Genomic DNA, 18,535 nt, shown 5'->3' on the forward strand with positions numbered 1-18,535 from the left:
GCATCTCGTTAGTGCCTGATGAGGAAACGAAAAAGCTGGAGGGGAGGAGCAGTTATGAAAATGAGGGCACTGCACCTCAGACGCCGCGGCGGGAGAGAAAAGGGGTTACGGAGGGACTCCAAAACGCAGTCCTCGGAGAAGACCCTTCCAACGCCAGGAACAGCCATAAAACATTCTAGAAACGTCTAGACCTGACATGGGGGGAACATAGGAGAGGGTCGCCGGCCAGTCACACACTAGGAGGCGGCAGGGCTCGGAATCAAACCCGAGCCCCCGACTGCAAACCCGCTGTTTTCGCACGTCCCAAGGGAGCGCGTGGCGAGAACACCTCAGAGCTTGCACCGAGAGCCCTCGGGCTGAACCACGAGATCGACTCCCGGCGCTCCGCGGCTTCGCGGGCGCGCGGGGACTCTGGCCACGGCGCGCACCGGCGGGCCCCGCCCCTTCGGGGCCCCGCCTGGACGCTGGGAGGGGGTCGGGCGGCGGGAGCGCGCACGTCCGTGGGATCCCGCCCCCTCGGTGCCCCGCCCCCAGGTGCGCTTCCCTCTTGGGCACGCTGCCCTCCCTTCCTGCGCCCGTCGCGCGGAGCGGAGCGACGGGAGCGCGCGTGTCCGCGGACCCCCCACCCCCCACTCCCCACTCGGAGCCCTGCCCTCGGAGCCCCACCCCTCCGCGCTTGTCAGGAATTCGAGCGCCGCTTCCGGCGCCGCGCGCTCCTTTCCTAGGCGAGTGGCCCTGCCTGCGCCGGAGCGGCGGCGCCGAGAGGCGGGAGCGCGCGCGCGCGGCCTCGCCCTTACACCCTGCCGAGCTCCGTCACCCGGCACGGTATCCGCAGACCGCTCGCGTCCGGGCCTGACGGAGCAGCTGCCGCGGCCCTGAGGTGAGGAGGGTGCCAAGGGCTGCGGCATTTGAAGCTCGCCTGGGGGAGCCATACCTGTGGGAGTGAGAGGCCGAGGAGGGGCGGCCAGAGGCGTCCCCGGAGGGGATGGCGAGGAAGGGGCGCGGGAGGGCGATGAGGGCCCGGGGGTCTTAGGGGCAGGTGTGGGGTAAGGGAAACCAGAAACACCGCGGACGTCAGAGGAAGCGCGGCTTACCGTCGTGCCCTGTCGGGATGCTCCTTGATCTTCGCGGGGTGTATGTTTGTGGACTGCTGTGGGGCGGGGGCGCTGGGGCCGGCGGGGACGGGGTCTGGCCGGGGGACGACCCGAGGCTGCAGTTGGCCTTACCTGGTCGTTTCCATCATCAGGACATCGCCCGCTGGAGAGAGACAGAGAATTTTGTTGTTGTTGTTGAAGTAAATTTCCTCAGAACAAGTGGATCATTAGCACTCATTCCTTTGGGGATTTCGCGCTGATCATTAGCGTGTGCGTTCAGAGGAGTTTGGGTGAGAGAAAAGTGTGCGGATCTCATGACACGCTTTTTTGGGGAAAATACCTTGATGTCTAAAACATAAAAGCTCTAGGCATAAAAATATTTCAGCGTATGTGAAAGCTAGGTAGATTGGAAGCAGTAATCTCGATTGGAGGCGACAGCAGCTGAAGGAGACGTTCTCCTGAGCTTTAGGCTTAGGTGTACAATTGAAAATAAATACGTGTGTAGGGGAGCGGGGGCAGCAAATAATACCGTTTACTTTCTCTGGAGAACGTTCAGAAGGAACACAAGGGGAGAAAGGAATTATTTGTTGGACTCCCAACCATGAGCTAGGTTCAGTGTTATTACCTCATTTAATCCTGACAGTAAACCTGTGAGACTGGAGGTGTTATTCTAGTCGGGCAGAGGTGGAAAAGAGGTCTCAACGAGGCTAAGTAAGTTACTACGGTCTCAACTAGCAAAAAAAGTGGCGTTGAGATTCCATCCCAGGGATGCTGGGCTCCAAAGTCTGGTGCTTTATTCTCTAATTTTTTGTGGCTGCCCATAAAGCAATGGTGTATGTTTGTAGGAAAGACTCCATACAAGAGAACATTAGAGCAGTTAGGGTTTTTAGGGTATTTGGGTTAAAATCATACTGTTGTTATTAGTTGCCATCGAGTCATTTCTGACCTGTGGCGATCCATGTGTGCAGAGTAAAACTACTCCATACGGTTTTCATGGCTGTGACCTTTTGGCAACAGATCACCAGATCTGTCTTCCAAGTTGCCTCCAGGTGGGTTTGAACTGCTAACCTTTCGGCTAGTAGTTGAGCACTCAACTGTTTGCGCCACCCAGGGACTTTTAAAATCACACTAGTAAGGCCTTAATAAGAGTATATGCTGTATAAGTGTATTTACCTGAGAGACTCCTGAAGAATACAAGATGGGTCCTGCCTGCAAAGGACACTGGGAGAGAACGAGAGTACCCTTACTGAGCAAGTAACCTGGGCCAAGAAAAAAACACACCAAGCTCCTGACTTCATGATAACATCAATTGAAATCCATTAACTGGTACAAAAACAGCCCCATCAGTCATAGATTAGACACGTTTCCCTTGGTTCTCCTGCAGGTATACTTGCACGTAGGCACATTGTTCTCCCTAAATGTTAAAACCAAAACCAAACCCATTGCAGTGAAGTTGATTTCAAGTAGAACTACCCCATAGGGTTTCCAAGGCTGTAAATCTTTACTAAGCAGGCTGCCACATCTTTCTTCCAGAGCGGCTGGTGGGTTGGAACTGCTGACCTTTTGGTTAGCGGCTGAGTGCTTAACCACTGCCCCACCAGGGCTCCTTCCCTGTATGTTAGGTGGTATGTAAACCCAAATCCCTCACTATTGTGCCCTGACCTCTACCTCCGTGACTTGGTGAGTCACTGTCCGTGGCAGGAATCTTGGCACCAACCTCTGGCTGTACGTTCCCTAATAAACATTAGATCTGATTAACCTGGCTTTTTGCACCTCTTTTTTTGGAATCTGACCTGTGCCCCTCAGAGCCGCTCCTGGCACTGGTACGGTGAGGTGGCACATTCCCTTCAAGTAGGGTATGGGGGAATCTTACATTTAGGTTAAAAGCCAGTTTATTAATACATCACATATGCATTGAATGTCTTTATATGCCAAATAGTATACTATATGCTGAGAGTTGTTAGCTGGCGTGGAATTGGCCCCTGACTCATGGTGACCCCCAAGCAAAATGGAACTAAACGCTGCCGGTCCTGTGCCATCCCCACGATCAATTGTGGATCAGAATGTTGTGATCCATAGGGTTTTCACTGGCTGATTTTCAGAAGTAGATTGCCAGGCCTTTCTCCCTAGTCTGGAAGCTCTGGTGAAACCTGTTCAGCATCATAGCAACATGCAAACCTCCACTGACGGAAGAGTTGATGGCTCTGTATGAGGTGGAGTTGGCTGGAAATCGAACCCTGTCTCTTGCATGCAAGGCCAGGCCACTGAACCACCACTGCCCTCTACGTTGAGAGTATCAACGTGAATGCAATTTGTAGTCTTTGCCTTTGAGTTTAATTGTTGTATAAAAGGATATTGTAGTATTCTACTAAATAGTAATCTTTACTAGTATATGAACTAATTGGATTAAAAATAATTTTAAGCACAAGCTTTTAGGAACCTATTGTATATAAGAAAAGTTATTGGATAACTTGCTATAGGGGAAAGAAAGTCAGTGAGCTTTAGGTTAAATCACATTGATGATTCAAAAAACATTTACCTGTACAGTTGTGGAACCAGTATTTATTTTATCTCCTTCAGTACATTTTAAAACACTAGAGAAGAAGAGCATTTCTAATTTATCCCTGTTAAATTAAGGAGCTCTAGTGGCATCGACGGCAGTGGGTTTTTTTTTAAGTGACACAGGGGAAACCCTGGTGGCATAGCGATTAAGTGCTACGGCTGCTAACCAAAGGGTTGGCAGTTCGAATTCACCAGGCGCTCCTTGGAAACTCTATGGGGCAGTTCTGCTTTGTCCTATAGGGTCGCTATGAGTCAGAATTGACTCGATGGCACTCGGTTTGGTTTTTTTTTTTTTAGTGGCACAGGGGTTAAAGAGCTTGGTGGTTAACCAAAAGGCTGGCAGTTTGAACCTACTTTCTCCCACTGTGGGAGAAAGATGTGACAGTCTGCTCCTGTGAAGATTTACAGCCTCGATAACCCGTGGGGCAGTTCTGCTCTGTTCTGTAGGGTTCCTCTGAGAATTGACTTAACTGCAGTGTATTTGGTTTGGTATTGTTAAATTAAAAGGCTTCGTATAGTGCTTTTGTTTTATATAGTTGGGAAGCCAGTGACGTGTCTGGGCAGGAATCTCAAGTCACCTGCAAGATATGTTCTTAACTTCTTCTTCCAAAAAAAAAAAAATGGTATCTTCAATTAAAAGTGTAGTTAATACTAGATTCCATTTAAGCTTTTGTGGTTCAGAGTTCTAATAAAAATGCTAATGAAAACAGCCTTCTATTTAGGCCGAAATGGTAAGTTGTTGAAAACTACTGTGCAGCCTTTGTAAAATGTATAACATTACCTTAAGCACAGATGTAGGTAGGTGGATAGAAGGGATAGTGGGAGATCTTGAAGATTTTCTTCTGATTACTTCAGTTTTCTCAATGACAGTGACCAAGCAAGTACAAGCTTCAAAAATTGGGAGTGAATGGACTTTCTGTAGTGAATGGACTAGAGAAATAAATGCTTGCCAGGTAATTAAACAGTTACTCTTGCGTGTGAAAAGTGCAGTGGAGGAAATACAGGGTGCTGTGTATGGAGCCCTGGTGTCATAGTGGTTAAGAGCTCAGCTGCTAACCAAAAGATGGGCAGTTTGAATCCACCAGCCACTCCTTAGAAACCGTACGGGGCAGTCCTACTCTGTCCTGTAAGGTTGCTATGCATTGGAATCCTCTTGGAGGCAATGGGGTTAACGGAATATATAGATGCAGAGCCTTGGTGGCATGATGGTTAAGAGCTCAATTGCTAACCAAAAGGTTGGCAGCTCAAATCCACCAGCAGCTCCTTGGAAACCTTATGGGGCAGTTCACTCTGCCCTATGAGTCGGAATTGACTCAATGACAATGGGTGTTTTTTTTTTGTATTATGGATGTAGGAGCCCTGGTGGCGCAGTGTATAAAGCACTTGGCTGCTAACCAAAAGCAGTTCGAACTCACCAGCTGCTCTGCAGGAGAAACGTGTGACAGTCAGCTTCCATAAAGATTACATCCTTGGAAGCCTTATGGGGCAGTTCTACTCTGTCCTATAGGGTTGCTACGAGTCAGAATCCTGATGTCACAGTTGTTAAAGCACTCAGCTGCTAACTGAAAGGTCAGTGGCTGGAACCCACTAGCTGCTCTGTAGGAGGAAAGATGTGACAGTCTGCTTCCATAAAGATTACAGCCTTGTAAACCCTTCGGGGCTTTTCTATTCTGTCTGTACGAGTTGGAATCCACTCGACAGCAACGGTTTTTTTTTTCCCCCCAGATTAATCTGGTTTTGAATACAGATATTTCACAATACATTACCAGTGCCTGTCTTTGTAGTCTCATCTAGAGCACACACCAGCATCCTTTCCCCCTTCACTTTGCCTTATACTTCTGTCATACCACAGATGTCCCTGTTCTTTACACAAGTCAAGCCCTTTTCGTAGTCTAGCTTTTCCATTCTTTTCTCTCTCCCTGGAACTCCCATTTCACTCTTTCCCAAACCGTTTCCCTTAATTGCAGTCGTCACTTTATATTAAATTGTAGCTATCTGCAAAGTCAGTAACAGTGTCTAACTTGCTTTTTCATGATGCTTGGTGCATAAATCTCTCAGTAAATGTTTGGTTAAATGACTATGCCACTTGTCTCACTTCCACTTCTAATCTGTAATAGTGGTTAGAAGACTTCTACTGTGTAGCGCCAGAGAGTAAATATTTTAGGCTTCGCAGGCCATATGGTCTCTGTCTCTGTTAATTAACTCTGCCCTTGTAGCATAAAAACAGCCATAGATGGTATGTAAGCTAGTGAGCATTGCTGCGTTCCAATCAAAGCTTATTATATGGATATTAACGCTTAAATTTCTAATTTCCACGTCATGAAATATTATTCTGTGATTATTTATTTATTTATTTATTTATAACCATTTAAAGATATAAAAAAACATTCTTAGCTCATGGGCTTTACAAAACAGCTTCAGGCTAGATTAGCCCTCAGCTCTTCCATCTTAGCTTGCAGACCCTTCATCTATAAGGACTCTCAGCAAACCTTAATAAAGGAATTTGTAGTAAGTTGATAATAGTTATAGTATTATTATGGGTAGTAGAGAACCAAAGATAAATAAGGCAGTCTTTTTGTCAAGGATCTCACAAATTCAAGATTAAAACATGTAAACAAAAAATGGTGACACAGTATGGTAACTGTAATTACAGTTGTATATGGGTTTAAAAAACCAAACCAGTTGCCATCAAGTTCATTCCAACTCATAGCAACCCTATAGGTATACCCAGAACCAGGCCAAACCCACAGCCGTGGAATCGATTCCGACTCATAGCGACCCTATAGGACAGGGTAGAACTCCCCGATAGAGTTTCTAAGGAGCGTCTGGCGGATTCGAACTGCATACCTCTTGGTTAGCAGCTGTAGCACTTAACCACTATGCCACCAGGGTTTCCCCTATAAAGGAGCAATAATCAACTCTGCTTAAGTGGACCGGAAATGACCTCTGATAGTCATCTGTCGGCAGTAGGGAACATATTTTCAGCCAAGAGCCTTTCTGGGAATCTTTCAAGGATGCTAAGAAAGTGACTAATCACATTTCTTACCAGGATGACTGTGAATATCAATATGACTCAATTTCATTTTTTTATAGGATGTAGTCTTAATTCAGTCTTTAGAGAAATAAACATGGATTTGATTTTTTTTAAATTAGGTCTATACATATAAAAATAAATTAAAAATTTTTCCGTGGTTAATTTGCCTGTCACATACTAAGATAGTATTGTATATTTCACAAATATTTAGTGTCTCCTCAGTACTGTGCATTGAGGTCTTTCATTAGCTAAAAACATTTGAAGGAGATAATTGTAACATTAGATAAATGATGGATTTTTTTGAACAGGCTTTTCTAAGAAAAGCACTGTTTTTAACAAAAGCAATAAATATGAAAATATCTTAGGTTTAAAAAATACTTCTATAGTTTTCAAATTTATTTAATTAAAACAAACTCATACAGTCTAAATATTTTTTTCTAACAGCTATTTTTAAAGATCATTGTCTTAGATATCTAGTGCTGCTGTGATAGAAATACCACAGTGCATGGCTTTAACAAACAGAAGTTTTTTTCTCTCACAGTCTAGTAGGCTAGAAGTCCAAATTCAGGGTGTCAGTTCCAGGGGAAGGCTTTCTTTGTCTGCTCTGGAGGAAGGTTCTTGTCATCAATCCTCACCTGGGCTATGAGCTTCTCTGAGCAGGAACCCCAGGTCCAAAGGACGCACTCTGCTTAGGGTGCTGCTTTCTTGGTGGTATGAGGTCCCCCACTCTCTGCTTGCTTCCCTTTCCTTTTATCTCTTGTAAGATAAAAGGTGGTGCAGGCCACACCCCAGAGAAACTTCTTTATACTGGGTCAGGGATGTGACCCAGGCAAGGGTGTTATATCCCACCCTAATTCTCTTTAACCACAGGCAGAGTTATGATTTATAACATAGGAAAATCACAAAACGGAGGACAACCAGACAGTGTTGGGAATCATGGCCTATATTTGACACATATTTTTGGGAGACACAATTGAATCCTTGACAATCATGTATATTTTTTATTATAAATATGAAATATGTTTCATGGTACTGGAATATAGTAATCAATATTTATTTAATAAGTAAATGAATTTTTTATATTGAATTTTAGATTATGTAATGGGGCTGCTGTGACTGGATGGCAACTGATTTGGAGTCCCTGGGTGGTGCATATGGTTAACATGCTTGGCTGCTAAGTGAAAGTTCGCAAGTTCACGTCCACCCAGAAGTGCCTTTAAAGAAAGGCCTGTCCATCTACTTGCGAAAAATCAACCATTGAAAACCTTTTGGAGCACGGTTCTACCCTGACACACATGGGATCACCATGAGTTAGAGTCAGCTTGATGGCAATTGAACTAGACGGGACTCCTAGTCTTTATCTTAAGCCAATTGTTAATACACTAGAAAAGGAAGATGGGCTTTCAGTTTTCTTGTTATTTATTAGATTTAGTATGAATTATTAAATTTTATCTAAAGACAGAAAATGGTGTAGCAAACGCAAAGTTAAAAATTGTATTAAACCTAAAGGCCGGGCGATCTGCTTGCGTAAAGATTACATCCAAGAAAACCCTATGGAACAGTTCTACCGTTCCATACTGACACACAGGGTCGCCATGAGTCAGGAGCCGACTCAATGGCAGCTAACAACAACATAGTGAGTTTAAGATTTTAAGTTATTTAAAGCCTTACGATAAACTTAACGCATACCCCGATATTCTGTGTAGCAATGGAAAGTATCTTAAAAAAAATTTTTTTTAAATAGTTTTTTACCCTTATTTCTGTGTCTGCCATTGTTCTTCAGCATTAAGGACTGGCTTTGTTTACAAGTTTTAAAAGCGTTGATTGCATTAGCAAGGCTTTTGAGTTAGAACTACATGAAGAATTGTTTAATAAGTTTTCTAAAAAGTATGATTTGTTAAAAAATATACCATGTGAAGCTTTATTTCAGTGGTTAAGTTTTGCTTTCAAGGATCATATTCTAATATATGTTGCAAAAGCAGAGGTTTTATCTTAGTTGTCTACTCAGAAGGCTGCTAAATTTTTAATGTTGTATGATCTTCTCCACCATTTCCAACTCTACTGATAGTGAGTGAACTCCTGAATATGGTCCCTTGCGTAGGATTCTGTTCTCACAGCCAACGTTAAATGTGTCGTTGTTAGGTGGTGTCGAGTCAGTTCTGACTCATAGTGACCTTGTGTACAACAGAGCAAAACACTGCCTAGTCCTGTGCCATCCTCACAACTGTTGCTATGTTTGAGCCTGTTGTTGCAGCCACTGTGTCAATCCATTCTCTTTGAGGGTCTTCCTCTTTCTGGCTGACCCCCTACTTTACCAAGCATGATGTCCTTCTCCAGGAACTGGTTCTTCCTGATAACATGTCCAGATTACTTGAGACAGTCTCCCCATCCTCATTTCTGAGGATTTGTTCATTGTTCTTGCAGTCCATGGCATATTCAGTGTTCTTTGTCAGCACTATAATTCAAATGCACCAGTTCTTCTTTGGTCTTCCTTATTTATTGTCAAGCTTTCATGTGCATATGAAGCGATTGAAAACACCATGTCTTGGGTCAGGTTCACCTTACTCCTCACAGCAACATCTTTAACACTTTAAAAAGGTGTTTTGTAACAGATTTGCCCAATGCAGTGTTTCATTTGATTTCTGGACTGCAGCTTCCATGTGTTGATTGTGGACCCAAGTACAATCAAATCCTTGACAACTTGAATACTTTCTCCATTTATCATGATGTTGCTTATTGGTCCAGTTGTGAGGATTTTTGTTTTCTTTCTGTTGAGGCGTAATCTGTACTGAAGGTGTAGCCTTTGATCTTCACATTAAATGTGGGGCAGGCCAAACATTCTTTTATGTCTTTTTATTCTTTCCAACAGCACCACATAAGGCTGAAAGAGGGTTATAATACACAAAGCTCTGTGTTAAATATGGGTTTTCCCATGTGCCTAGCAAGGCACCTCAGAAGTTAAACCTTTCACTATGTCCTCTCCCTGGTTATACCTCATTTCTAACTTTGTAGCCCTATTCTCAGATATATGCTTCTATGAGAAGCACTACTTTCATGTCACCTGTGTGTGGATCTCCACCTTTTGTTAACTAAACCCTATTTCCCTACCCATAGGAATTGGTTTCGTCTTGGACACTACCTTCATCTTTGGGTGAGTTCTTTAATATAGAATAGCACTGGTTTCTCACATCTTCCGTCCCAATTTTCCCACTTCCCATGCCCTGTTAGATAGTCGTGTTGTCTTGGCATTCTAAACCCTGCAGAACAGTTGGGAATTTGGTGAGGAGAGGGGACTTTTGAGATTACTCTACCAAAGTAAGTTGTAGGTACTCCTTTTTTATTCTTTTTCCCTCTGTCTTCTCCCCAAAGAACAAACATTACTCTTCGGAGACTATGTGGTCTCCACACTTGAAGAGGAAGGAAAATATTTTCTTAAGTGCTCCATAATTTGCAAGGAATCTTTTATAGTCAAGTTAGGACTTCTTCACATTATTATGCAGAATAGTCCTTGCTTTATGTTCTCTGCATCATGTTAATGTTGTTAGTTGCCATGGAGACAGCTCCAACTTATGATGACCCCATGCTTTTTTCAAATTGGGCCTGCCTAGACACTTTGGGTTGGGTGGGGGTAGTGCTGAGGCAGACAAACAGATTCGGTGTTGAGTCAGTGTCTAAAAACCTGATTACAGAAGTTATTGTTTAAAGTTAAAAAGTTTATGAGAAATTAGCGTTAAGAATGCCATTCTATTTTAGTCAGCCACACTCACGGTCATAAAGTATGAAAAAAAAAAATCATCCGAGTTTTCTTTGTTAAGATGTTTTATCTTATTAAGCTTGAATAGATAGAAGCTCAGGATTATTGAAATTTAGTATTTTCAAATGATTAGACTAACTAAAGCTTTTGAATAAAAATTATCAAATTGTTCAGGTTAGTCATAATACTGATTCAGCTATGTAATTTCATAACAGATTTTGTGCTTTCCTGTTGTCATTTTATTCTCTGTCTTTTTGCCATTCTGGGGGTTACCTTGACTCAGTCATCAATCTGTTTTACTAATTTGCCTTCAATGCATTTATTCTGTCATATACTCCATCTGTTGAGGTTTTTTATTTTATCAGCCTATTATTTCCAAGTTTTCTAATCATTTTTTCTTAATTGCCTTTTTCTTATTTTGTAAATATGATAATCTCTACTATTCTTTTGAGGATATTAATTAAACCACCTTTTTTTTATACAGGAGTAGTCAACATATATGAAATATTTACCATGTAACAGAGGCACCATTTTCAGCTTTACATGTAATATTTTCATCATTATAATAACCCAAAGAGGTGGGTACTATCATTATTCAGTTTAACAAATGAGAAAACTAAGACACAGCAAAGTTAATAAGTTGCCGAATGCCTCACAGTTTCTAAGTGCCAGAGCTGTGATGCATGTCTAGTTAGTTTGGTTCCAGAGGTCACACTTTTATCCACTATATTATACTGCAGGCACGATTAGTTCTTATATTTATTGATTTTGGCGCCATATTTGTCCGTAAATATTGACTGATTCCAGTTTCTATACTCAACTTTATATTTGAGATTCCCTTTCAACATGTTTGAGTATACTGACTGGATTTAGTGTAGACTGCTTTCTTTGATTGTGTGTATGTGTTGGGGGAGGAGGTATACTGTCGGCTGTGGACAGGGAGGCTCCTAAGGGTTTGTTGTTGCTGCTGTGCACCATCCAGTCAATTTTGCTGTGTCTCAATTTAAATACCCACACCTACTATTCCAGGCTGGAAGTAGGTGAAGAACAAAAGTTGGGATTTTACCTCGTTGGTCAGACTATTCTCAACAAGGTATTATTTTAATTCAAAATAGAAATATTTTTAAAGAAACAAAGTAAAGTATAGATGTGGTACCTCCTTTGTATAATTATTAGTTAGCTCAGTTTATCTTTGTGTTGATTTTGAATCTTTTTGGGGGGAGACGGACTAAAGTAGATGACACATGAGGATAGATCAACTCTAACATCAGATTGATGAGATTATCTAGCCAACAAGTAGAAAGTATTCCCAGAGAGACCTGGATGCAAAGTAATCCTGGACGTTATGACTAAGGAAAAATGACCATAGGGGAAAAAAACTCAAATCAGTCTACCTAGAGAATAGAGTGCAGGAGTGAAAGGGAAAATAGCAGGAGAACACCTTTTGCTTATGTAGGGACGGTGTGTTTTGGAAGAAAGAGGGCATAAAACTGAGGGATGGATACTGAAGTGACTTCTTTGGTCATTGTAGTTTTCTACAGAAATATTTTCCTGTTAATATTATTTTAGAGCTACTTTAAAACTTTACAACAGTGGTCCTCAACTGTTTATCTCTCTTACACACTTGCATTAAGGAGTCAGTGAGTGGTGCAAACAGTTAATGCACTCGGATACTAACCAAAAGATTGGAGGTTCAAGTATATCCAGAGGTCTCGAAAGAAAGGCGTCTCCAAGAAAAAGAAATAAAGGGCATCCAGATTGGTAAGGATGAAGTAAAACTATCCCTGTTTGTGGATGATATACTATACACAGGAAACTTAAAAGACTTCACAAGAAAATTACTGAAACTGATAGAAAGATTCATCAGAGTACCAGGATACAAGATAAAACATAGAAAAATTGGTTGGATTCCTATATACCAATAAAGAGAACTATGAAAAGGAAATCAGGAAACCAATACCATTTATAATAGCCCTTAAAAAGATAAAATACTTAGGAATAAGCGTAACCAAGGACGTAAAAGACCTATACAAAGAAAACTACAAGACACTATTGCAGGAAACCAAGAGACGCAGACGCAGTGCCGTCGAGTCGATTCCGACTCATAGCGACCCTACAGGACAGGGTAGAACTGCCCCGTAGAGTTTCCAAGGAGCGCCTGGTGGATTTGAACTGCCGACCCTTTGATTAGCAGCTGTAGCACTTACCCACTACGCCACCAGGGTTTCCAGTAGAAAACCAAGAGAGACCTACATAAATGGAAAACATAGCATGCTTATAGATTGGTAGACTCAACGTTCTGAAAATGTCAGCTCTACCCAAAGCAATATACAAATACAGTGGGACCTCGAACTGCATACCAACAGCATTCTTTAACTTTTTATGGAAAGGAAAGAGGCCCTGGATAAGTATTTTTGAAGAACAACAACAAAGTAGGAGGCCTCATACCATCAGAAGGCTGTACAGCTACAGTAGTCAAAACAGTCTGGGACTAGTACAATGACAGATACATTGACAAATGGAAGAGAATAAAAAACACAGATGTAAGTCCATCTATCTACAGTCATCTAATTGTGGAAAAAGGCCCAAAGGCCATTAGATAGGGAAAAACCGAACCAAACCAAATCCATTGCTGTTGAGTTGATTCCAAGTCTAGCACCCCTATAGGACAGAGTAGAACTGCCCCATAAGATTTTCAAGGAGCGGCTGGTGGATTCAAACTACTGTTCCAGCCTCTTGGTTAGCAGCCTGAGCTCTTAACTACTGCACCACCAGGGCTCCAAATGGGGAACAGATAGTCTTTTTAACAAATAGTACTGACAAAACTAGATGTCCATCTGTAAAAAAAAGTGAAGCAGGACCCATACCTCACATCATACATAAAAACTAATTCAAAATGGATCAAAGACCTCAATATAAAACCAAAAACTAAAAAGGTTATGGAAGAAAAAAAACAGAGTCAATGTTAGGGTCCCTAATATACAGCATAAATAGTATACAAACCATAACTAACAATACACAAGTACCAGAAGATAAACTAGATAACTGGGATCTTCTAAAAATTAAACAAGCTCATCAAAAGACTTAAACAAAAAAATAAAAAGACAGCGTACAGACTGGGAAAAATTTTTGTCTATGACATATCTGACAAAGGTCTAATCTCTAAAATCCATAAAAAAATCTAACAGCTGTACAACAAAAAGACAATCCAATTAAAAGGTGGGCAAAAGATACGAACATACAGTTCTACAACTATGTTGGAAAACAATATGGAACTTCCTTAAAAAGCTAGAAATTATTACGTGATCCAGCAATCCCACTCCTAGGAATATATCCTAGAAAAATAATAGATGTCACACAAATAGACATATGTGCACCCATGTTCATTGCAGCGTTATTCATGATAGCAAAAAGATGGAAACAACCTAAATACCCAACAACAGATGAATGTATAAACTAAGATACATACACACAATGGAATGGTACACAATGATAAAGACAGTAATGAATCTGAGAAACATCTCATGGCATGGATGAATCTGGAGGGCATTATGCTGAGTGACTAATCAGTCACAAAAGGACAAGAACTGTATGAGACCACCATTATAAAAACTCATGAAAAGGTTTACGCAGAGAAAGAAACAATCTTTGATGGTTAGGAGAGAGGAAATGGGTGGGGAGGGAAAAACACTAACTAGACAATAGATTAGTGGTAACTTTTGGTGAAGGATAAGACAGTACACAATACTGAGAAGATCAATGCTTGACTAAGGCAAAGTCATAGAAGTGTCATTGATAAATCCAAACTCCCTGAGGAACTAAGTTACAGGGCTGAGGGCTAGAGACCATGATCTCGAGGGACATCTAGCTCAATAGGCATAACACAGATTATAAAGAAAATGTTCTACATCCTACTTTGGTGAGTAGCGTTTGGAGTCTTAAAAGCTTGTAAGTGGCCATTTAAAATACATCTACTGGTCCTACCCAGTCTGGAGCAAGGGAGAATGAAGAAAACCAAAGACAAAAGGGAAAGATTAATCCAAAGGACTAATGGACCACAACTGCCACACCCTCCACCAGACTGAGTCTGGCACAATTAGATGGTGCCTAGCTACCACCACCAACTGCCCTGACAGGAATCACAGTAGAGAGTCCTGGAGAGAGCCAGAGAAAAATGTATAAAAAATTCAAACTCACAAAAAAAGACCAGACTTACTGGTCTGACAGAAACAGGAGAAACCCTGAGTGTATAGTACCCCGACACCCTTTTAACTCAGTTTTGAGGTTACTCCCTTGAGGTTACACCCTTCAACCAAAGATTAGACAGACTTATAAAACAAATAACACACATAATTCAACCATGTATCTGAGATTTTTGATATTGTTTGATAATTTCCTAATTCAGTTGGATCACCTTTCTTTGGAGTAGGCATAAATATGGATCTCTTCCAGTAAGTCGGCCAGGTAACTGTCTTCCAAATTTCTTGGCATAAAGGAGTGAGCACTTCCAGCACTGCATCCATTTGTTGAAACATCTCAATTGTTATGTCGTCAGTTTCTGGAGGCTTGTTTTTTGCCAATGCCTTCAGTGCAGCTTGGACCTCTTCTTTCAGTACCATATGCTGCCTCCTGAAGTGATTGAATGTTGAGCAGTTCTCTTTGGTGCAGTGACTATGTGTATTCCTTCCGTCTTCTTTTGATGCTTCCTGCATCATTCAGAGATTTGCCCATAGAATCCTTCATTATTGTACCTTGAGGCTTGAATATTTTCTTCAGTTCTTTCAGCTTGAGAAATGTCGAACATGCTCTTGCCTTTTGGTTTTCTAACTCTAGGTCTTTGCACATGTCATTATAATACTTTATTTTGTCTTCTCAAGCCACCCTTTGAAATCTTCTGTTCAGCTCTTTTGCTTCATCATTTCTCCCATTCACTTTAGCTACTCTACGTTCAAGAGCAAGTTTTAGAGTTTCTTCTGACATCCATTTGCTCTTTCTTTTCTGATTCAAACGAATATGAAAATTATGAAAAATATCATTAATGTCACACGTAAATAAAATTTTGCTGAAGATCATTCAAAAGTGGTTGCAGCAGTACGTTAGCAGAAACTGCCAGAAATTCAAGCTGGTTTCAGAAGAGGACGTGGGATAAGGGATATCATTTGTTGATGTCAGATGAACGTTGGTGGAAAGCAAAGAATACCAGAAGGATGTTTACCTGTGTTTTATTGACTATGAGAAGACATTCGACTGTGTGGAGCGTAACAAATTATGGATACCATTGTGAAGAATGGAAATTCCAGAACACTTTATTGTGCTCATGAGGAACCCTGTACATAGACCAAGAGCCAGTTATATGAACAGAACAAGGAGATACTGCATGGTTTAAAGTCAGGAAAGGTATGCCTCACGGTTGTATCCTTTTACCATACTTATTCAGTATGTATGCTGAGCAAATAATCTAAGAAGCTGAACTATATGAAGATGAATGTAGCATCAGGATTGGAGGAAGATTCATTAACAACCTGCTTTATGCAGATGACACAACCTTGCTTGCTGAAAGTGAAGAGGTCTTGAAACACTCATGAAGATCAGAGACTACAGCCTTCAGTATGGATTACACCTCAACATAAAACAAAATCCTTACAACTGGATCAATAAGCAACATCTTGACAAATGAAAAAAAGATCGAAGTTGTCAAAGATTTCCTATTACTTGGATCCACAATCAACACCCATGCAAGAAGCAGTCAAGAAATCAAAAGATGCATTGCAAAGATGTCACTTTAAGGACTAAACTGTTCCTGACCCAAGCCATGCTGTTTTCAGTTGCCTCATATGCATGTGAAAGCTGGGTAGTGAATAAGGAAGACTGAAGAAGAATTAAGGCCTTTGAATTTGATGTTGGCGAAGAATATTGAATATACCATGAACTGCTAAAAGAATGAACAAATCTGTCTTGGAAGAAGTACAGCCAGAGTGCTCCATACAAGCAAGAACGGCAAGGCTTTGTCTCACATAGTTTGGACGTGTTATCAGGAGGGACCAGTCCCTAGAGACATACATCACACTTGGTAAAGTAAAGAGAGGGTCAGCAGAAAAGAGGAAGACCCCCAGGGAGATGAATTGACATAGTGGCTGCAACAGTGGGCTCAAGCATAGCAATGATCAGGAGGATGGCGCAGGACTGGATAGTGCTTCGTTCTGTATAACAACAACATAGGAGACCAAATGGGCACACCAGCCAAGGGGCAATGATGAGAAGCCAGGAGGAACAGGAAAACTGGACAAATGGAAATGGGGAACCCGAAGCTGAGAAGAGGGGAGTGTTGACACGTCACAGGGTTGGCAACCAATGTCATGGAACAATATGTGTATTAATTGTTTAATGAGAAACTTATTTGCTCTGTAAACTTTCACCGGAAGCACAATTTAAAAAGAGTGAGAGAAAGAAAGCCCTCTCGATCTAATTCTAAAAAATCAGCTGTCAAAAACTGCATGGAGCACAGTTCTTCTCTGATACACGTTGGGCCACCATGAGCCAGAATTGACTCAACAGCAACTGTTGTATGTGTGGTATACACACTCCCATTAGTATCATTGGCATTCTGTACATACTAGAGAAGGGAGAGAGGCAGGTTTTTTTTGTTTGTTTACTTTTATCTGCATTTTATTTTATACTGAATTTACTCTCGAGCCATAAGTTTTTATTCAGTTTCTTCTGGGATACCTTTTCCTTTTGTGCAACTTCCTCTTTTGGTTTAGGAACAATTTGTTTCTGTTTCTGTTTTAGTAAGGATTACCTCAGTGTATCAGAGGAGCTCGTATATGGGTTAATAGGACCATGACCTCTATAAGTATGACAGCGTATCTTGGGGACTTTGCTCACCTGTAACCAGAGAATCTGCATCTGAACCCTTAAGTTCAGCAGTACTCTCTGCATTTTTAATCATATGCAGCAAACATTCAGTATTCTCTTTTGGCTACTGACCTTGTACAGCCCCACCATTTGACTTGGGCATATGTACCAACTCCATCTACCATTATAATGTTGGAAAGGCACATACTGCTTTTGTAAAGTGACATTATTCAGATACTTGGTGGCTTTTCAGATATGCATACCCTTGACGGCCTGGGCAGTTTCATGGATGTCCTTAAAATGAACTTGAACATTTGGACCTTTTGATTTGCATGATTTTGTAGGATTTCCCAGGTCAAGTGATTAGCAAACGATTTTGAGAAATCACCTCAGGCCACTTACTGTGAGAGAAACAGGCAGGGGTTTTTTAATATTCCTCATTACTTTTCCCACCCTCCACTTTGAAAGTTACTGTTCTAGCTTTTCTTATGAGTATTCTGATGATAGATTTAAGAACGTATAGTATTGTTATAGTGGTTTAAGATTCCTTTGGTTGCAAGAAATAGAATCTGATTCTGGATAGTTTAAGTGGAAATGAAAATATGTTGGAAGGATAATAGGGCATGTCACATAATCCAAGGAAGAAAAGTCAAATTTTGAGCACAGTAGATAACCAGACACCTTTAGGGATACTTCAGTAGCAAGAATTTATGAACATTAATGTTGTCATTAATGTAGCTCAGTTTCCATGATTCCTAGTCTTTGGATCTCTTACTCAAAAATTCCATACTACCAGGAAAGAATTCAACTGACACAACTCAGTAATGGTAGTGGTGGTGATGATGATGGTTGAGTTAGGGGTGGGGGAGAGGGTTTAGCTCTGCTTTAAACAGTTCTAACTAAGAGTAGCATAGAAACTCAGTCCTCAGTTCAGGGAGCAGTTCTCAAAGAAGGAAAGATACTGTGAGTCCATTAGCTACTCTAAGAGGTGTCTGTTATCTGGAAATGAAGAAGCAAGCATGCTGCATTCAATTTGAATGAATAATTTAGTGGTGTCCGTGAAATCAATGTGTTTTGGCAGAGAACTTGAGAATGTTCCTGCTGCACTGGTTAGTGTTTCTGTGTTTGTTTTGTATCAGATCATCCCTGAATGAGTGTGGTCTGTCTGTCTTTCTTTTTCTTCTTTTTTTTTTCTTTTGCTTAGAGATTTTTTACTGAATCTGATAAAACATTAAT

The 18,535-nt window shown here is 41.3% G+C and overlaps 1 protein-coding gene and 1 pseudogene across 4 annotated transcripts in view; one reads left to right on the forward strand and one right to left on the reverse strand.

Annotated features, from left to right (window-relative positions):
• The first annotated feature begins 763 nt into the window (after positions 1-763).
• ABCA5 (ATP binding cassette subfamily A member 5) overlaps positions 764-18,535 on the forward strand; it is an 87,655-nt gene continuing 69,883 nt past the window's right edge. For 3 of the 4 annotated variants that reach the window (XR_010318308.1, XM_064270822.1, XM_064270824.1), the window contains exon 1: positions 764-880. The gene's annotated coding sequence lies outside the window, so the exon portion shown is untranslated. Of the gene's footprint in view, positions 881-10,496; positions 11,023-18,535 lie in introns of those variants that run through there. The other variant, XM_064270823.1, reaches the window with a different exon arrangement.
• LOC111752615 (large ribosomal subunit protein uL22-like) lies at positions 16,784-17,575 on the reverse strand (annotated as a pseudogene).

The sequence above is a fragment of the Loxodonta africana genome, chromosome 18, assembly GCF_030014295.1.
Source record: "Loxodonta africana isolate mLoxAfr1 chromosome 18, mLoxAfr1.hap2, whole genome shotgun sequence".
In the NCBI taxonomy this organism is placed as follows: Eukaryota; Metazoa; Chordata; class Mammalia; order Proboscidea; family Elephantidae; genus Loxodonta; species Loxodonta africana.